This window comes from Notolepis coatsorum (genome assembly GCF_963971535.1).
Source record: "Notolepis coatsorum genome assembly, chromosome: 20".
NCBI classification, from domain to species: Eukaryota; Metazoa; Chordata; class Actinopteri; order Aulopiformes; family Paralepididae; genus Notolepis; species Notolepis coatsorum.
The window spans coordinates 32,319,909-32,342,328 of NC_140184.1; positions in this window are offsets into that span (position 1 = coordinate 32,319,909).

Below are 22,420 nucleotides of genomic sequence, written 5' to 3' on the forward strand. Positions count from 1 at the left end.
CAAGCCTGTGTGTTGACAGATCTTTACCAATTTGTTTTTTAGTGTCCCGTTCATGCGTTCCACCAACCCCTGGCTCTGCGGATGATAAACGGCCCCCAATCGCTGTTTTATGCCTAAGTGTTGGAGTATTAAACGTACAGTTTTGTCGACAAACTCTTTTCCATTGTCCGACGAGATTCTGTCCATTAAACCAAAACGGGGAATTACCTCTTGGCATAGGAACTTAGCCACAGATGCTGCATCCTTGTGCCGGGTGGCGCACGCCTCCACCCACCTTGAAAAACGACAGACAACGACAAGAATATATCTCTTCTGATTAATGGGCTTAATCATGTCAATGTAATCAATTACAAGGTCTCGCATTGGGCCATTGGGCGTGGGGATATGTCCTGGTGACACACTAATCCCCTTACGTATATTGTTTTTCAAACATATTACACACCTCTGTAACACATGATCAATTTGACTGATCAAATCTGGCGCCCAAAAGCCATATTCTCTGATTTTTCTCCTTACCTCTCCTTTATGCGCATGGCAAAAGTCATGCGCCGTGTGGATCAGCAGTCCGACCAGGCCAGCAGGAGCCACCACAAATCCACCGGCGTCGCGCCACAAACCTGAATCATCCTGACAAGCTCCCCTGGTTATCCAGAGGTTCCGTTCTACCTGACTAGCCTCCTCCTGGAAAGTCAAAACATCTTTGTAGGTTATCTTGTCCTCTAACTCAACTCCGTGTGTGATAACCAATACCTTGCCTGCTCTGTCAGCACCTGTCACTTCCTTGGCAGCTTCGTCTGCTCTTCTGTTTCCTCGAGATATCTTTGACTCGTCAGACTGGTGGGCAGCACACTTGATTATCGCAATCCGCTTTGGTTTCATAATTGCTTCTAACAAACGTTTAATCTGACTACAATGTTTTATGGCGCTTCCGTCAGCTTTCTTAAAACCTCGCCCTTTCCACACTGTTCCATGTAAAAATGCGGTACCGTGAGCATAACTGCTATCGGTATGAATATTCACAGTTCTGCCCTCTGCCATGTTACATGCTTCCGTCAGTGCGACCAACTCTGCTAATTGGGCCGAACAAGGTTGTGATAATGCTTCGGCTTTTTCTACCACAAATCCTTCGCCCTGTGACCTTACCACGGAGTAACCTGCTTTTAGTCCCTCGCCAACACGATAACAAGAGCCGTCAGTCCATAACTCCAGATCTGGACTGTCAAATGGAAATGCCTGCAAGTCTGCTCTGAGTTTAGAGTACCTCTCGACTTCGACTAAACAGTCGTGGGGCTCTCCATCTTCAGGCGTAGGGATGTCAGCTGCCGGGTTCGTTATGGAACACCTGACCAGCGTCACGTCTTCCTGTTCCAAAAGTCTGTAGTAGTGTTTAATGCGAGGCATCGTTAGTGCATATTTACCGGACTCCAACAGACTCTTCAAGTCATGCCTCACCATGATATCCACTGGATATCCCATCGTAATACTTGCGGCTTTTTCGTACATCGTATACACTCCCGCCATTTCTCGGTAGCATGGAGCCATCCCCATCTCTACTTCCGAGTAGGCAATTGAGTAGTACGCCATCGGCTGCGGTCGCGCCCCCACCCCTGTGTCCTGGGCCAACACCGCACACGCCTGCTTCTGATCTGATGAAGAAGAGACGTATAGTATGAATTTCTTGGTATAGTTAGGCAACGCCAAGGCCGGCGCCTCTAACAGTCGGGACTTGATTGTTTCGAATGCCCGTGAGCCCTCTTCGGTCCATACCACTTTACTGCTCAGTTTATCAACGCCCGTTTCTTTCAGCATCTCTCTCAATGGTTTCACTATTTCCGTATAGTTCTCGACCCACGGAGAGCTGTACCCCATTATACCCAGAAATCCCATTAGCTGTCGTACCGTCACAGGCTTGGGTGCCGTCCTTATGGCCACCAAATGTTCTTCTGAAATAGCCCGATGGCCCTGTGAAATTGTTTGTCCTAAATAGATCACTTTAGGTTTACAATATTGCAACTTTTTCAACGACACTTTATGGCCGTTTTCCGCCAACAGTTGCAACAGTATCACGGAATCGCGATGACATGTTTCCTGATCGTCCGCGCACAGTATCAGATCATCCATGTACTGAATGACCCTAGAGGTCATGACTTTATCCAACCCCTCTAAATCCTCCCTTAGGATTTTGTTGAATATGTGTGGCGAATGCTTTAGTCCCTGCGGGATCCTAGTATACTCATAATATTCATCCTTATAAGTAAACCCAAAAAAATGCTGGCACTCCTCGCTCAAGGGCACACTAAAATATGCACTACACAAATCTATAACTGTATAGTACTCGGCTTTCGACGGGATAAATGTCAATAGCACATGGGGGTCGGGGACATCGGACGGATAGTCAAGTAACACCTCGTTGATAGCTCTTAGATCGTGCACCAGCCGGTAAGAGGTATCCGGCTTCTCCACGGGTAGCAACGGCGTGTTGCTCCGGGGATCAGTTGTTTTCCGTAAGACTCCTGCAGCTAAAAGTCCTTTAATTTGTGGCTCGATTCCAGCCACTGCTTTCTCCTTCAATGGATACTGTTTCTTCCAAGGCAGGGTGGCCCCAGGTCTAAGCTCCACCTTCACAGGTTGAGCGGACTTGATTAGTCCAATGTCAGTGCTGTTCTTTGCCCACAGCGTCTCAGGCACCGCCTCCATCATGTCCTCTTGGAGGCTTGATGCATTAGGGAGTTCTCCCAGTGTCTCTTGGGATAATTGCATAGTTTGGGGATGACCCATCCCTGTGCCTTGAACCATGATCTTAATACACCTTTTATCAGGGCTCATCCAGATCCGTTTGTTTTCTTTCATCTGTTCAAATTCTATCCCTTCAGCTTTTTTCATCATTTCGCCTATGTGTTGTTGATCACATGAGCTGATTACCTTCAAAGTCACATGGGGAACACTATCCATTATGCCGTGCTCTTTACGCAGATAGTCACTCCGTGCAATACGTAACGCTGCTCCCTGTGGCCCCAATATGATATTGGTAGCATTCAGCTGTACTTTGTCAGGTTGCACCCTCAGCCACTCCTTAGTCTGTGACGAGTTTGCATCTCTATGATACTGCAGAGTGCAGTGATAGGGGGTCTTTGGATCCCTTGCTTCAGGCATATTGGCAGTGATAAATTTCTCCCATTGTAAGGCGGGGCCAAGTAGCTCTTGGTCCAATCCCCCTAGACAATAGATCTCTGGTGGTTGACTGTCAATTCGTTGTACCATCTGATAGTACTGGTCTTCTCGTTCGGCTATCACGCAACCCTCCGCAGTACATTTAATGTCCATCCCCAGTAACCCCAGCCCATCTCGGCCGAGCAAGTTAATAGGTGTGCTCTCCGAGACCAGCACAGGGAGAGTCGCTTCCCTGCCTTGATATCTCAGAGTCACAGGTTCGGTAACAGCCGTCAGCTGGTTTACTCCCTCAAATCCAATTGTCCGTACATATCGACCGGACAAGGTTAGGTGCGTCGCGTCTTGGGGTTGTACTACCGTGTAGGCCGCGCCGGTGTCTGCCATCATCTCGACAGATTTGTCATTCACCGTTACGCACACAATAGGCTCCTCCCTTAAAGACGACACTGACAGCTGACACCTCCCCATTGGACTCTCTGGGCCTCTTCATAGTGGTTCATTTGGCCCTCTTGCTGGATTTACCGGGCCATTGTTCTCATTCCGGTCTTGGACTCGGGGTTGACCTTGGCCTTGCCAAGTTCTTTCCTGGTCTCCCTCTCCGGGTTGACAAGCCTGTCCACAGTTCCGTGAGATATGACCAGTCACCCCACACGTTCAACACACCACCACCCGCGCCGGGAGTCCATTCGGATTCCGGGGTCTGCCTCCTCCTTTCGGTCGTGGTTGCCACCCTCTCGGCCTCTGTTGTTGGTCCGGCGCATAACCCCCTTGTGTTCCCACTTGAGCCCGTCTCTGTCCCTGTGGTTCCCCTTCATAGCCTGTCCCATCTCTTGGTTGTGGGGCCTGGACTAAGGCTTGAAGGTATTCCACTACCTTTACTACCTCGGTTGGCTGTTGGTACATGATCTTACGTTGTTGCTCTGTATCCTTCTCCTTTGCTCTTTGCTCTTTCTTCCGATACAGTTCAACGTAATGCTCTATTTGATCTATATATAATTCCAGCGCCATCTTTGACAATGACACCACCTCGGCCAATTTCTGTCTTACCTCTATGGGGAGGCCGTTTTCAATCTTGGTTCTCAACTGAGCTTCATGCATAGGGTCAAGTCCCGCCTCCCGACCAGTTGTGTTCTTCCACGTGGAGTAGGCTTGTTGTACGTATTGCCTGGGGTGCCCTGTTGTCTCCAAAGTACCAATCGGAATTTGGTCTGCGTGCAGTCTCATTGGATAGGCTTCTCGTAGGGCCGCCCACGTTACTCCCCTGTACGCTGTGAACAGGTCCGCATCATGCGCTCCAGTCCCCACATGGCCATGCAGGCGAGCCGTCTCCAGTATCCTTTCCATGCCGTCTTTTCCCATCATGGTTGTCAATATCTTCTTGACATCCCCCATTGCCATTTCTGTGCCAACCATCACCTCCTCCAGTTTGGCAATCCAAGGATTGGCCCCATTCTGGAGGGGCGGCAATTTCTCAGTCACCTGTGTCATGTCCGACACCTTCAGGGGGTGATATTCCAGGTCCTGTCCTCTTATTATTATAGGAGCCATGCGGATAGGGGCTTGCATGTTTCTCGTCTGTGATCTTGTCTGTCTTCTCTCCCTTACACGCTCTTGTACCTGCAAAAGGGCCTCTTGCTTCTCTCCTCTTTTGTCTTTCAGGGCCATTTGCTTTCCCTCAATGCCAGCCCGCGTCCTCATGAACGTATGATATTCCTCCCCCTCCGCTTCCATGGCCTTATGGTCGGGTTTTTGTCCCGCTAGGACCGTTTGATCTTGGTCCAAAGCCATGAGCCCCTGCTCTATCTCCGTCAGATCATCCTTTATCCGTGTTATCTGTACCCCAAGTATGATGTCGATAGTCTCCAGCTCCTCACCTACTGCATCTATAGTCACAAGTGGTGGTATTGTGAGACCAATCTTGTGACTGCCAGGTGCTACCCCCTTGTGGGCCTGGGGTTGGGGGGAGGTAAACTGCTGGGGGGGAATGGGCTCTCGATATATAGTACGGGGCGTAGGAGTTGGGGAGCTTTGGGGGTGCTCCAGCTGGTGGACAGGCTCTCTCTGGTAGTCTCTCTGGGGGTTATACTCTCTCTGAGGCTGACCGTGGGCCTTCTTCACCCTTTCCCACTCTTTCTTTTCCCACTCTTTCTCTTTTAACATTGCCTCATAGCCTTCCTTATTCTTTCTCTCAGCTGCTTGTATCACTCTTGTTCGCTCTGTCTGCTCTTCTATCCTATCCCTTGGTCGTGGGGTGGTTGCATACTCTCTGACTGACCCAGTCTGGGCTGACCTGTCTGGTCGCCGTGAGGCGTCCACACCCTCTCTGTCTGACCAATTCCAGTCTGACCTATCTGGTTGCCTAGCTGTCAGCTGAATAGATGTCTTTGCTTGTCCCTTCTCTAGGTTCCCCAGATCATCTGTCAACTGGTAAGGGCTTATCATCTCTAATAAAGGTAGGATGGGATATATTGGCTCCCCCTTCTCACTGGCATATGGCGGGGGTGCTAAAGCTTCCTCAATTCTTTCCTGTTGGGCCATAAGATAGGAGGCTGGGTTGGGTGAGGCTAACTGCACCGCACTTTGGGCGGTGACAGGCGTCGTCTCAGGGGCCTGGGGAGTTCGGGTGACCTGGACTACCCCCTCTACTGGTTTGTCTGCATCATTGCCATTTGCAACGGCCTTCCTTTCATTTTCCCTTTTCTCACCTTCCCGTCTATAAGCTTTTAAAAAGGTTGTCTCTTGCAACCTTTTCTTTGCTTTTTCCTCCTCGTTACCCTGATAGGTGTATGCCTCAATTAGTGTTCCTATTTTAGCTATTAACTCCAAATCAAAAGAACCATCGACTGGCCAACGTTTCCCTTCCTTCCATCTATCATTCCATCTTCCTGATACATAACTTGCTTTTCTCAAATAATATTTGTTACCTTTTGTCGTGTCGTGTTCATTTGCAATAATTTGTACTGGACTTTCTTCCATCCACCCAATTACGGTCGACTTACCTGCGTCGGTTTTGTCTTTTATCTTTTTATATGCGTTTAGATTGTCTCGTTTTCGCCCCATTTTTCTCTTGTCTCTTTTATCTTGTAACAATGGCAACAGGCAGAACTATAGCTTGTGTAATCCCTATCTAAGTGTAGGTGTCTATGCTTTTGTGACTATCTCCTGCTCGGACAGCCAATAGTGGCACTGTGGACCCTTCCTATTCTCTTCTGTCCCTTGTTCAGTTGAAATTCCTATTCTTACCTGATTTGTGGTGTTCCGCGTGTCCAATCGAACTGCTGTAGATCAGAGCACACAATGACAACAGTTCTTGTTAATTTATCAACCGGACTTGTACTTTACTCTGTCTTTTTAATCAAATTCCTGAGAGGTTCCTATCATTCACTGTACGAGTATCTTTTTTACTTTCCTCATACACTCTTATACATGAGACAATTGTAATTGATACATGTGTGTGATACCACCCGTTTCTACTCCCTGTTTTTCTTCTCGTTCGATCTCTGTCAACACACTGGGTTCCTATGTTTCGAATTTCCGCTCTCCTTTACTTCCGCTTGATTCTGCTCCAATTCTGATACCCCTCGGAAAACAAAAACATCGTGATTAATATAGTTGCATTCATTTTTTCACATTCTTTTTCATTATTCAGTACCACACCCCCCAGGGGACACCTGTCACCCAGACACGTGTCCCCCAGAGGTAATCTAAAGAATGCCACAGACGCCGCGCCACGCACGCCGTGAGGTGTCGACCCTGTTTACTGAAGAGACCTTGACAGCCCCTCCACAGTGGCCTAAACCCACCTCACCACAGGTACACAGCAGACAGCATCCCGGCAACCTCTCCCGTCCTTCAGGCCAGTATCCCCAGAGTCCAGTGCCCTGCCGGACGGCCATGCATAGCCGACCAGACCCAACACCGAACCCCGGGTACACCGCCCCACATCATACAGCCACTCCAAACGTACCTACTATGGGGATAAAAAAACACAATTGTACACACAACCCTATCCCGTCAACTGCAACGCACGGTCGTCCAGGAACGTCCCCCGCCTCACACCCACACGCACGCCCCGGCCCTCCCACTCCCCAACCCTGAATGTCCACCACCCAGATCAGAGAATAGTCGCCAGCGCGGACGCCGGGCACCACGGCTTTATCGGAACGCCCACACCTACCCTGCCACCCTCCGCGCCATCCTTTATCACCATCATCGCATACGCAGGTGCAACCGAGCGGTGTGGGTCCCCAGACGCAGAACCAGCCGCGCCGAGAGTCTTGAACACGTACGTCACACACACCCTGATAACATTCACACAAACTACTATAACCGCAAACATCACCACAGCACACAGCAAATACTTAGCAATTGTCCATCCTATATATCCCATCAAACCTTGACCCCAGCCCTCCCACGAGTCCTCCCGCGTGGGCTGCATCTCCCTAGTAATATTCTTCAAATGCTCTATAACCTCCTGTATGCCCATGTCATTTTCTGGGACAAATGTGCAGCATTCCTGACCAATCAATGCACACGTGCCACCCGAACTCGCCAACAGGAAGTCTAAACCCGTCCTTGACTGCAGCTCCATCAGTCTTAAGGACCGTAACTCTTGATTCTCCAGGGCCATACCTCTCGCGGTCGTAGCCGTCATATCCTCAAACACGCGAGCTAGATGGTCCAGTTCACCCATGTTTGCATACGTCCCCCACCAGGGAAACGCCACCCTGAAAAAGTGGTCCGCATCCATCATCCTCCTCCTCCTTGACTTGGGAATCGTCGGCAAAACATCTGACACCCTCATAGCTGGCACCAAATACCCCAACGCACACCTACCCCTCCACTTAATAGGCAACGCCGCGTACGCATACTCACCACAAATCCAAAACGCCCCCCCTAGGGGCCGGCGCCTCCGAATTCTTACCCCATACTCCACTCTCACCCCTGCAGCCGTCCAAATAGGCTGACGAATCAGAGGCCGAGCTCCGTGACGCGTTCAAGGATACAGACTGGGACATGTTTGAAGAAAGCGCCAGTGACGTCAGCGAGTATGCTGATACCGTTGTAAGCTACATAACAACAGTGGCAGACGGCATTGTCCCCACAAAGACGGCGCGGGTTTTCCCAAACCAGAAACCTTGGGTGGACAGCACTATAAGAACAGCCCTAAACTCACGCACCACGGCTTATAACCTGGGCAGAGAGTCAGGAAATATGGAAGAATACAAGGCTTCAGTCTACACTCTGCGCAAGGCTGTTAAACTTGCTAAGAGGACATATGCTGAGAAACTGGAGACACAAATGGCACAAAACGACACAAGAGGCTTGTGGAGGGGACTGAAGACAATAACTGACTACAAAGTCAGCGCCCCCGCAATGGGGAGCGACGACGCCTCTCTAGCGGACAAACTCAACTCCTTCTACGCTCGGTTCGGTGTAGACAGTGTCGCCGCTAGCCCTCTGGCTAGTGACGTCACTGGCGCACCGGCTGTTGTGGAGGGGGGGGGGCAACCGCGGGGGGGCGGGGGCGCTCTCTCGTTGTCGGAACACAGTGTGAGAAGAGCATTTATGCAGGTGAACACCAGGAAGGCTGCAGGCCCAGATGGTATAACAGGACGCATACTTAAGTCCTGTGCAAACCAGCTTGCCCCGGTGTTCACCGCCATATTTAATCAATCCCTGGTGGAGTCAGTAGTCCCTGCCTGCTTCAAGATGTCTACCATCATCCCTGTACCGAAGAAACCCTCCCCAACATGTCCAAATGATTACAGACCGGTGGCACTCACCTCTGTGGTCATGAAATGTTTCGAGAGGCTGGTCAAGGACCACATTTGTGCCTCTCTCCCCAGCGATATGGACCCTATGCAATTTGCATACAGGACAAACAGGTCCACTGATGACGCTGTCTCCCAGGTACTGCACAGCACTCTCTCCCACCTTGACCGTCAGAAGGGGGGCTATGTGAGACTGTTGTTCATTGACTACAGCTCAGCGTTCAACACCATAGTCCCCACCAGACTGGTGGACAAGCTGATCGAGCTAGGCCTGAGCTCCGCCCTGAGCGCCTGGGTACTGGACTTTCTGAGTGAAAGACCCCAGGCGGTCAGGGTGGGGGGTCAGACCTCCAACACCATCACCCTGAGCATCGGGTCCCCCCAGGGCTGTGTTCTAAGCCCCCTGCTGTACTCACTCTACACACACGACTGTGTGGCCAAGTTCAGCTCCAACTCCATTGTGAAGTTCGCCGACGACACGGTGGTGGTGGGGCTGATCTCGGACAACGACGAGAAGGCCTACCGGGAGGAGGTTGAGGTACTGGAACGTTGGTGCCAGGACAACAGCCTGCTCCTGAACATTGGTAAAACCAAGGAGCTGATCGTGGATTATAGGAGAGGACAGCGGGAGACACACACACCACTGAGGATTAACGGGGCTACCGTGGACAGGGTGAGCAGCTTCAAGTACCTGGGGGTCCACATCTCAGAGGACCTGACATGGTCAACACACATAGGCACAGTAGTAAAGAAAGCGAAGCAGCGCCTCTACCACCTGAGACAGTTAAGGAAGTTCAGAGTATCGGGGAAGATACTTCAGTCCTTCTACTCAGGAGCTGTAGAGAGCATCTTGACCGGAAACATCACTGCCTGGTATGGGAACAGCACGGCACAGGACAAGAAGGCCCTACAGAGTGTGGTGCGCTCAGCCGAGCGTACCACGGGTATTGCGCTACCTCCCCTGCAGGCTCTATACAACAAGAGGTGCAAATCCAGAGCCTGCAGGATAATGAAAGACCCCCACCACCCCAATAACAGCCTGTTCCAGCTGCTGAGGTCAGGCAGACGCCTGCGAATTCTAGAGACTAAGACGGAGAGGCTTAGGCTAAGCTTCTTCCCCCAGGCCATCAGAGCCTTGAACAATGAACATCGAGAGACACAGAAACTGAACTATCCACACACAAGTACATACACGACACGCACGCTGAGCACGCTCACACACTAGCAGCCACTTTAACACTCATGCCGCACACACGCACACTTATGGCCAGAGGAAAGGCCACTTAAAATAGTATAACATCAGGAACAGTGTATTGCACTACTAAAGCTAACTAGCATGTCCTATATGCTCTGTAAATACTAATGTACAGATACCGAGATGGCACACCATGTACCTGTTTATTGCACTGTTTTATTGGATTCTATTAATATGTTGTACCACTGTATTTTATTGGATTCTATTATATGTTGTACCACTGTATTGCACATCGTCGCGGGCAAGACCAGCCGCATTTCATTGTATACCTGTATGCCGTGACAATTAAAACTCTTGAATCTTGAATCTTGATCCCACGTCCTTACCACCTGACTTCCCCTCTACGCACATCTCAAACCCAGCCGCCCTAAACGCCACTGGAATGGGGCTAGTGTCCTTCAGACCCCCATAACCTACTGCCTTATTCGACCCCTGTTCCCGGCCCAAATACCTCAACATCCTATCATGACCCACCCCGTCGCATAGGCCGAGCAGAGGCTCGTCCCTCAACACATTGGCATGACACTTCGTTAAGGGGTGTGCAATCAAGGGAAGACCTGCGTCGCCTGCTAGCGGGGCCAAGCCACACACGTAACAATCCGACCTATTGGCTGCCTTAGCCACAGTCCTCGCCATCCCCAAAAACAGATTACCGTGATGGTCTGGCTGCGACCTCCTACCCACTATCACCACCTCCGGCTGTTCAGGTCGCAGATATGGATCATACATTATAGTACCGATCAACACACACAACCAAATCATTGCCACGGCACACCCCCGAAGCACCCGCCTACTACTGTCACTCAAACCAGGAACCATGTTTGTCTGTTCCGTCCTCCTCTTCCTCCCTCCGTCACCGGCGCGTATCCTAATATGTCCTGCAATCCCCACAAACAACAACACAACTTTATAACCGAACATACCCTCAGTCTACTGACATGAAGACCCCAACCTAAACACAACACCAGGACATGTCAACGTAACCGCCAACCGGCCAAGAGAGAACCAGGCCAGAGGGAAAACATGTAACCCCATGTCGGTCTTCAGAAGGAAGAGGGGGGAGGGTGGAGAGAGGCACAGCAAGTGGGGCAAAGGATGGAGTGGGGGGGGGGGGGGGGGGGGGGAGGGAAACGGGAGAGAGGAGGGAGAAAGAGAAAAGGAGGGGGGGGGTTTGAAGGAACATCAGGGAAGTGGGGGGGGGGGGTTTGAAGGAACATCAGGGAAGTGGGGGGGGGGGGGGGGGGGTTGAAGGAACATCAGGGAAGTGGGGGGGGGGGGGGTTGAAGGAACATCAGGGAAGTGGGGGGGGGGGGGTTCAAAGGAAAATCAAGAGAGGGGGGGGGAGGGGGGGCACGCAGTCCCGAACAGACCTGTTCCAAACCATAAAACACATTACACAATATGCCATACTCTGCACTGCCCAAACGTCTCCTATGGAGAAGGAGGGAGAGAGAGAGAAAAGAAAGAAAGTCAGAGAAGAGATAAAACGAGAAAGGGGGAGAGAGAGAGAGAGGGGGGAGAGAGGGAGAGCTCAGTGTGTGAGAACTCAGTGTGTGAGAGCTCAGCGGGTGAGAGCGGGAGAGGGGGAGAGAAGGGAGAGAGAAGAAGAGGGGAGAGAGAGAGAGAGGAGAGAGGAGGAGAGGAAGGGGAGGGGCTAGAGAGAGGAGGAAGGGGAGGAGCTAGAGAAAGGAGGAAGGGGAGGAGCTAGAGAGAGGAGGAAGGGGAGGAGCTAGAGAGAGGAGGAAGGGGAAGAGGAGGAAGGGGAGGGGGTAGAGAGAGGAGGAAGGGGAGGAGCTAGAGATAGGAGGAAGGGGAGGAGCTAGAGAGAGGAGGAAGGGGAGGAGCTAGAGAGAGGAGGAAGGGGAGGAGCTAGAGAGAGGAGGAAGGGAAGGAGGAGGAAGGGGAGGGGGTAGAGAGAGGAGGAAGGGGAGGAGCTAGAGAGAGGAGGAAGGGGAGGAGCTAGAGAGAGGAGGAAGGGGAGGAGGAGGAAGGGGAGGGGGGTAGAGAGAGGAGGAAGGGGAGGAGCTAGAGAGAGGAGGAAGGGGAGGAGCTAGAGAGAGGAGGAAGGGGAGGAGCTAGAGATAGGAGGAAGGGGAGGAGCTAGAGAGAGGAGGAAGGGAAGGAGGAGGAAGGGGAGGGGGTAGAGAGAGGAGGAAGGGGAGGAGGAGGAAGGGGAGGGGGGTAGAGAGAGGAGGAAGGGGAGGAGGAGGAAGGGGAGGGGGGTAGAGAGAGGAGGAAGGGGAAGAGCTAGAGAGAGGAGGAAGGGGAAGAGCTAGAGAGAGAGGAGGAAGGGGAGGAGGAGGAAGGGGAGGGGGGTAGAGAGAGGAGGAAGGGGAGGAGCTAGAGAGAGGAGGAAGGAGAGGAGCTAGAGAGAGGAGGAAGGGGAGGAGCTAGAGAGAGGAGGAAGGGGAAGAGCTAAAGAGAGGAGGAAGGGGAGGGGGGGGAAGGGGAGGGGGGTAGAGAGAGGAGGAAGGGGAGGAGCTAGAGAGAGGAGGAAGGGGAAGAGCTAGAGAGAGGAGGAAGGGGAAGAGCTAGAGAGAGAGGAGGAAGGGGAGGAGGAGGAAGGGGAGGGGGGTAGAGAGAGGAGGAAGGGGAGGAGGAGGAAGGGGAGGGGGGTAGAGAGAGGAGGAAGGGGAGGAGCTAGAGAGAGGAGGAAGGGGAGGAGCTAGAGAGAGGAGGAAGGGGAAGAGCTAAAGAGAGGAGGAAGGGGAGGGGGGGGAAGGGGAGGGGGGTAGAGAGAGGAGGAAGGGGAGGAGCTAGAGAGAGGAGGAAGGGGAAGAGCTAGAGAGAGGAGGAAGGGGAAGAGCTAGAGAGAGAGGAGGAAGGGGAGGAGGAGGAAGGGGAGGGGGGTAGAGAGAGGAGGAAGGGGAGGAGGAGGAAGGGGAGGGGGGTAGAGAGAGGAGGAAGGGGAGGAGCTAGAGAGAGGAGGAAGGGGAGGAGCTAGAGAGAGGGGGAAGGGGAGGAGCTAGAGAGAGGAGGAAGGGGAGGAGGAGGAAGGGGAGGGGGGTAGAGAGAGGAGGAAGGGGAGGAGCTAGAGAGAGGAGGAAGAGTAGGGGAGAGGAAGGGGAGGGGAGAGAAAAAGAGAGAGAGAGAATGGTGCGTGTGGGAGAAAGAGAGAGAGTGAGAGAGAGAGAGGAAGAAAGAGAGAGAGAGAGAGAAAGAGAGAGAGAGGAAGAGGAAGGGGAGGGGAGGGGACCTTGAGGGAGCACATCATGGCGAGAGGAATTGAAAGCACCCCGCACATTTACACCAGAGGGACCGTGTAAACAAATAGGCTATAACTAATCCTAAGACAACATCGCCCCCTGCTGCCCATTTCCGCACATCACGCCTATTGCACCACAGTACCCCCCAACATCCTGCAGGAGGCGCCCCCAACCTTTCAACAACACGCGCGTTATTACGCAACTACACCCCCTCTACGCCAGCCCACAGGCCCACTCAATTTTAACCCCAATCCCCAGAATCCCCTGCACCGAATTGTAGTTCGTCTCGCAGGCCGGCTTCCTGCTAGACCAGACCACCGAAATTACGTCACGTCTGCAATTCCGAGATCCCGTTGGTCTCAGACTAGCACAACGCGAGGCTTTGTCACGGGACTTTTCATATGTTTACAAATACATCCGTTCCTCTCATTCATTCCTAACCTCTCTAAAGCGGCCCACTCATTCATCATGCATCCTTAAACATGTCTAAACAACCAGCCAATACTCTGTAAACATTAGCCCATTCCCTATTAAAGATAATACAGTTATACTGCAATAAAGCGAGCCACTACGAGCTATTATAGCTTGTAGCCGCGCGCTATGATACGCACGAGTTCTGACGAGAACGCGCTTCCCCGTATAGTTGAGTGGCGCTGTTGATATTTGCGTGCACCAGGTTCAACACTAAAACCGTTCTCAGTCATATTTTAAGTGCCAATTTACAGATTTAATCCATATACATCACACACGTTTAACATAACCATAAGTCCTTTCACTCATATCTAAATAAATGCCTAACCATAGCTGCAATATCATTCATAACCAACCTATTTTAGTCCCCGATGCCCGCGGCAGATTCCACATCCCGTCAACAACCACCGCGCGACTTCCTAAATGCAATATCAGGCATATTTACCCTCCGTACTATAGACAGTGTCTTAAGTTTACTATATTGCTTTTTATAGCTTTTCAATCGACTCCCCATTAAGTACTATCTTATGTTACAGCCTAATGCCGTCTAAATTTAACACGCCCGCCGTGCCCAAGGTTAAACTAGACCTATTTGTGCTCAATCTCTACTTTTAGAAAATACAACGCACGGTGTGCTTAAGCCTTTACTTTAAGGCATACGACGCACACTTGTTTACCTTGGTTTTAACCTTGAGCACGAATCCAGACATGTTTCTAAATACTCCCTTACTTTCTTGAATGTTCCGACTGCCAGCGGCGCCCCGTTTATTGTGCTAAAATTTTACTTTAAAATGTACCACGCACGGTGTGCTTAAAACCCTGCTTCAGGACATACGATGCACGGTGTGCTTAAAATCCTGCTTCAGGACATACAACGCACACTGAACCTAGAGCCGCCTCCTTCAGTCAGAACATTCAATTCAATATCTCTTTACAGTCATATCTTTAGCAACCCCCTCGTTGGTTCAAATAGAGCCCCCAAATATGTCATCACACTCACCGCTTAGCAACCTCCTAGTCACTTGAAGACGATCGATCGATCAGTTGATTCCCCCGTTGACCGTCGTGAAGAAAGCGAAAAAAAAAAAAAAAAAAAAAAAAAAACGTTTCTTTGTTGTGATGACAAAACGAGCGCTCTGATTCTTGGCTACGGCACCACAATGAAGTGGATTCCTAGCTTAATTTCCCTACTACTACTTCTGCGTTGTGATTTAAACCTTTTTACAAGCTCTTGGAATTGCCACTCTTTGCCAAATGCAGATAACCACTGTTTTAACCTGGTTACTGCTTACCCAGAGAGAAAATACGGCGCGGCCGTTTGAAATGAAGCGAGATCTGAGCAGTTTGAAAAGAACCCGTTTTTAATGAAAATGGATTTCAATCAGATGTTACAAAAGAAATATGTGCAATGAACCTACGAGATGCATCCAATATGCCGGAGGATCGTAGAAATTCAGACTAAATTCTCAATAAAAAAGCTTGTCTATAAACATTCTCGCGTCTCGGCTTCGATCTGCTGCGTCGATCTCTTCTCCTCGCTGGGTTCTAGTGGAGAAAAAGGGTGTGTGTTGTTGCTTCCTGGGTCTCTGGGTTGGTTCTGTGTCTCTCCTGGCGAGGAGTTTTGGTTATATCCAATTTAGGCTCCGCCTCTAATTTTACGGCAAGCGGGCGTTTCCAAAACTCGCCTCGAGCGTTCCTATTGGAGAACACTTATTCTCAGCTCTCATTGGCTAACTCACTACCGTGACGTTTTGAACTGATTTAGGTCACGAAGTGGATTCAAATGGTCTTTTCTTTGATCAACTGGTCCTTTGTTTCAGAAGAGACAGTCTGGCGTCTCTCAAGGCAGTTTCTTTGTATTCAATTTGGTTGGACCTTTTTGCCTAGAGCCCTGGGTTGTAAAATCACCCATGTTTATTGACTTTCCCAGGAAGTTCAGACGAGACACTATCTCTCACTCAATCAGCATCTGCCTGCTTCAACACCCCTTTTAGGAGTCTTGAGCCAAGCAGCTGCATTTTCAAATCAGCGATGCGTCTCGTTTCTTTTGTTCATAGAGGTAGAGGAGCAAGGAAAAATAGTGAATGTATTTTACCTGTCTGTGTTTTTGCCATTCTGCGATCCATGGTGTGCAGTACAATAAATACAGTTTGATGGAAATCTACCACATTAGCTTACATGCTAACGTTAATGGCAGCGACAATAGCATTGTGGCTAGGCTAGCTATCATCACTTAATAGAGCTAGTGAATGGATAAACAACGTTATTTAACATTGCAGAATGGGTACAATTACAATGCGGCTCAATACAAACAATTGTTAAGGGGCCCAGGGGGTGTAGACTGTTGTAGTTTGAGCTAATTTACACCATGCTCCAAAAAAAAAAAAAAAAATGCAGAGCGATGTGGAGCGGGGAGCGCTCGATTCAAGGTGAGCGGTGAGCGAGCGGAGAGCGACTTGGGGGTGGGGTCAACATGAGCGATTAGCGGAGCTGAACAAGCCGTCTAGAGCGAAGAGCGGATTTCACGCCCGCGCCGATCCGCTCACGTGGCCTGATTGGGATGACAATTTACATTATAGGCTGTTAATTATACAGTAAGGACTGGTTATTTGTCAGGAATGGAGGTAGGTGAATTCCAATGGGTGAAGGCAATCACAGAGACAGAGAGTGTTTACTCTTGAACAGGTTCGACTTTAATAGTAAGAACACAGAGTAAATTCTAAGAGAGACAAGTGCTAAAATGCACAGGCAGGAATAAGGTAAATAGGAGCTTATTGGAGGTCCAGAGTTGAACCGTCCGCCTTATCCCCGAACGCAATTAATGAAGACCTGACAATGAACAAGCAGAAGACAGGTAGGTTACATAGACACCAAATACCAACATTCCACACACACCCCCGTGACAGCCAATCAGGAACCACCCCTAAGTGACAGCACTAATTGACAGGGAAAGGACAGGTGACAAGCCCAGTGACATATGCCAGGAATGTGGGTGGTCACCGACCTCAGTCGGTGTCCAGAACGTAACAGTTATTGATAACAAATTACTGGTAATTAATAAGTAATATGAGTGTAGAAAATGTGTCATCACTAGTGGCTTTGCTGTAATGACTAATTAGTAAGTAATAAACAAAAAAACAAAAAAAAAGTATATTGTAATGTTCTATCATAGTCTTGTATCATAATGTCCTATGGTCTGAGTCAAGACAGTCCAAAATATTAGTGAAAACAAACAAGTCTAATTGATGGAGTTTGGAGCTCATAGACAGTGAAATGGGAAATATGTTATAGGTGACACTGAGAGCAAAGGGGAATGTATAGAATAAAGCTAATTTATGGTTAAAAACACAAACAAACATTCTGTGGGTCCATAAAATATGTCTCCCAAGTTTGAGTCTTACTTTTCTGGTTTCTGGCTTTATGAAAGAGCAGCTCATGTTCACAATTGATTGAACTTCCCTAAGCCATGGAAATTGCATATTTTAATTCTTAATTTGGGTGGTGTTCCCCTTTAAGGCCACCATTGAAAATGGTGATTTAGGCTGGATAGGAAGGTTTTGAGATATTATAATATTTTGCCTCTACAAGTTCTGCAGTTTCATCATAACATTAAACTATTATCAAAAGCAATTTCAAATATTGTACACCAAGCCAGTTAAAAGAAAGTTAATGGCCATTTTCTCAACTTTTAGAAACACAAATAAAATCTGCAAATTATTTAGTTATTCTTCACATTGAATGAGACAAATTTACTCTGACTCACTAAAAACCAAGCAGAGCTCCAATAACAAGCCAAACATCCACCGGTGGCAAATCACACTGAAGCTGGTTATTATCCCCTCTTGGTCTATAAACATGCAAAGGCAAAGCAAACACAGTGTGTGTGTGTGTGTGTGTGTGTGTGTGTGTGTGTGTGTGTGTGTGTGTGTGTGTGTGTGTGTGTGTGTGTGTGTGTGTGTGTGTGTGTGTGTGTGTGTGTGTGTGTGTGTGTGTGTGTGTGTGTGTGTGTGTGTGTGTGTGTGTGTGTGTGTGTGTGTGTGTGTGTGTGTGTGTGTGTGTGTGTGTGTGTGTGTGTGTGTGTGTGTGTGTGTGTGTGTGTGTGTGTGTGTGTGTGTGTGTGTGTGTGTGTGTGTGTGTGGGTGTGCGTGTGCGTGTGTGTGAGTGTGTGTGCTAGGGGCCAGGGCTGTCTGGTGCATTTCATCATGTCATTAACAGTCTAGTGAGCTGAAATGACTTTCTCTGCACCTGGGAGCAGGGCCATTTCAAATCAATGCTTGTGGCAGTCCTCAAATCAATGTGCAATGTTGTAACCAGAGGACTCATCTGTAAAGCAGGTCCCTGGAGATAGAGGGAGAGAGGAACACAGAGAAAGAGAGGGAGAGAGGAACACAGAGAAAGAGAGGGAGAGAGACACAGATAAAGAGAGGGAGAGAGGAACACAGAGAAAGAGAGGGAGAGGAACACAGAGAAAGAGAGGGAGAGAGGAACACAGAGAAAGAGAGGGAGGGAGAGAGAGACACAGAGAAAGAGAGGGAGAGAGGAACACATAGAAAGAGGGAGAGAGACACAGAGAAAGAGAGGGAGAGAGACATTTACATTTAAATTCAGTCATTTAGCTGACACTTTTATCCAAAGCGACTTACAAGTTCTGTACGACAAGTCATCAGGAAGGGCACAACTCTATCAGCTGAGGAACAATGTTCATCAAAGTGTTGAGTGCTACAGTGTAGGTTAGTTTATTAGGACAAGTGGGTAAGGTTAGTTAGGGTTAGATTATTATTATTATTATTATTTTTTTTGATAATGGTTGAAGAAGTGTGTCTTTAGTTTACGGCGAAAGATTGGATGGGTTTCGGCTGTCCTAACTGGGGTGGGTAGTTCATTCCACCATTGTGGGGCAAGGACTGAGAAAAGCCAGGTTCTCCTTGATGACCCTCCCGGAGCTCTGATAGGAGTGGGTCTGAGACGGCCAGAAGAAGCAGAGCGTAGGGGTCTTGAGAGGGTGTAGTTAGAGACCATTGACCGGAGGTAGGCGGGAGCGGTTGCCTTTGCCGCACGGTATGCCAGGTCGAGGGCCTTGAAGCGGATTCGTGCAGCAATGGGGAGCCAGTGCAGGTCCCTAAGAAGTGAGGTGACATGGGCCGACTTCGGTAGGTTTGAGATCAGGCGGGCCGCTGCGTTCTGAATGAGTTGAAGAGGCTTGGTCGCAGTGGCCGGGAGGCCAGCAAGCAGTGCGTTGCAGTAGTCAAGGCGGGAGATGACTGTTGATTGGATGAGGAGTTGGGTGACTTCTTTTGTCAGGAAGGGGCGGATCCTTCTGATGTTGCTCAGATGGAATCTGCAGGCTCTGGTTGTCGCTGCGATGTGAGCGGAGAAGTTCAACTGGTCGTCGAGGACAGCACCAAGGTTCTTGGCGGTCGGGGACGTGGTCACAGCTGCATTCTCGACTGTGATGGAAAGGTCGGTCAGGGGGGAGGATTTGGCCGGCAGGTGGAGCAATTCTGTTTTTCTTAGGTTGAGTTTGAGGTGGTTGGTCGTCATCCAGGCGGATATGTCGTACAGACAGGCCGAGGTTCGCTCAGAGACGTGGATATCTTAGGGAGAGACACAGAGAAAAAGAGGAAGAGAGGAACACAGATAAAGAGAGAGAGAGGAACACAGATAAAGAGAGAGAGATAGGGACATAGAGAAAGAGAGGGATAGCGAGACACAGAGAAAGAGAGGGAGAGAGAGACACAGAAAGAGAGAGACAGAGAAAGAGAGGGAGAGAGACACAGAAAAAGAGAGGGAGAGAGAGACACAGAGAAAGAGAGGGAGAGAAGAACACAGAGAAAGAGAGGGAGAGAGACACAGAGAAAGAGAGGGAGAGAGAGACACAGAGAAAGAGCTGGAGAGAAGAACACAGAGAAAGAGAGGGAGAGAGGAACACAGAGAAAGAGAGGGAGAGAGACACAGAGAAAGAGAGGGAGAGAGGAACACAGAGAAAGAGAGGGAGAGAGACAGAGAAAGATAGGGGGAGAGATACACAGATAAAGAGAGGGAGAGAGGAACACAGATAAAGAGAGAGAGAGGAACACAGAGAAAGAGAGAGAGAAGAACACAGAGAAAGAGAGGGAGAGCGAGACACAGAGAAAGAGAGGTAGAGAGAGACACAGAGAAAGAGAGGGAGAGAGACACAGAGAAAGAGAGGGATAGAGAGACACAGAGAAAGAGAGGGAGAGAGGAACACAGAAAGAGAGGGAGAGAGATAGAGAAAGAGAGTTAGAGAGAGACACAGAGAAAGAGAGACAGAGAGGAACACGAGAAAAAGAGAGGGAGAGGAACACAGAGAAAGAGAGAGATAGAGCAACACAGAGAAAGAGGAAAGAGGAATACAGAGAAAGAGAGGGGGAGAGAAACAGAGAAGAGGGGGAGACTCATTGCACACACATCCACATGCACACACTCACTTTTAAACAAACACTCACCTTATTACCGCTTAACCTGCGCCCCCAAAAGTGTCCATTTTAGTTTTTGAGGACTGCATACTTTTTTTGCAAACCAAAACAACATATGAGCCTGGTCTCTTTTGAAAGATGACATTCTGAAGTTTCTGATTCCAGAAAGAAAATTCACTTTTAGTGCTAACGTAATAGAGTAACATATGTTTGAACTTGAGTTGTAGAAAAACGTGTTACTCAAGTTTTTCTGTAGTAGTTAGTAGTCCAGAGGTAGTATTTCCCCAGAATGCCTGGAGGCTTACAAATCCATACGAACCCATAGCCTGAAGCCTTATGTAGTACATGTCCACATTTCATAAAGATCCATTAAGAAATTAGTGATTAAGAGTGATTTTGGTAAACTGTGTACAAAAGAAAACGTTTTCTCATAGACTTCAATTCATTCGGCTGTTTTTCTCTTCCTGTTTTTGCTGTTTTTTGTTGTTGTTAGTTTTTCACATATATCCTATATCATACATCCCCAGATGGGGTATCATTGGAAACCCACACTCATTGGCTACAACCCTCCACAATCATTTTCGAGATCGCCAAATGATTGACGGAACTAGAGCCCCAAGAGTCGGGAGTGGTATTTTGTGCAATACCGTGTACTTTGCACAAGCCTCAAATACCGGCATGTAACTCGAGAACCGCTGAACGGATTTTGTCGGATTGTATTACAAAATATGCACACCCGAGCCACTAGGGGTCGACAAAGTGCCGGTGGGCAAATCGTCCTAAAAAGGGCACACATGTAAAGACACTTTAACACAACATTATATGTATTTATTTATTAAAGAGATGTGCACTACATTCATACCTCATTTGCATTTGCACCTTACCTAAAATTGTTAATAATAATGCAGGACTTAGGAATTGTACCTCATTGTCTGCATTTGTACCTCACTGTTTACTCAAATTTACTCACTGTACTTAGATTGTATTTAGGCTGTACTTTAGATTGTATATTGTATTGTATATGGTATATTCCTCTTTTACTTACCTTTTTACTTACGTTTGGCTTACTTTTTTACTGTATGAAGCACACTCTCAGGGGCTCATACAGAACCAAGCATTTCACGGTAAAGTACATGTATTTTATTGTGACAACTAATAAACAAACTCAAACTTGAATCTTGAACAATAACACTGGACATACGTTTGCCAATGTAGTCTTTTAGGATTTATGAATGAGTGAGTGACTGAGTGACAGTGAAGTGAGTGAGAGATGATGGAGTGAGTGAGTGAGTGAGTGAGTGAGTGAGTGAGTGAGTGAGTGAGTGAGTGAGTGAGTGAGTGAGTGAGTGAGTGGAGTGAGTGAGTAATCCAGAAGATACAGGGGGTGCAGGGAAAGATATCCACCCTGGGACCCTGGTCTTGGAGGCCCAAAGAAAGACCCCTCTCAACAGTGAATAGTGCACACTCTACATGAGTGTGTGTGTGTGTAAACAGAGGTACACCATTTCAATCAATCCTTGTGGAGAGAGGGTTTTGATGTAGAGGTGTGAAAAAGAGAGGTTTTGATGTAGTGAGGGGTGAGAGAGAGGTTTTGATGTAGTGAGGGGTGAGAGGTTTGTGTGAGTAGTGTGAGTGTGATGTTTTGGTAGTAGGGGTGAGAGTGGTTTGATGTAGTGAGGGGAGAGTTTGATGTAGTGAGGGGTGAGAGTTTTGATGTAGTGAGGGGTGAGAGGTTTTGATGTAGTGAGGGTGAGAGGTGAGGTTTGTGTAGTGAGGGGTGAGAGGTTTTGTAGTGAGGGGTGAGATGTTTTGATGTAGTGAGGGTGAGAGAGGTTTTGTTGGAGGGGTGAGAGAGGGTTTGATGTAGTGAGGGGTGAGAGGTTGATGGTGGGTGAGAGTGAGAGGTTTGATGTAGTGAGGGGTGAGAGAAGGTGTTTGTGGAGGGTGAGAGGTTTGATGTGTGAGGGGTGAGTGTTTGGATGTAGTGGGGGGAGAGGTTTTGAGGTAGTGGGTGGAAAGGTTTTGATGTAGTAGGGTGAGGTTTGTGAGGGGTTGAGAGGTGAAGAATATATGATTACATATAACCTCACCAATCCAACATCCCCA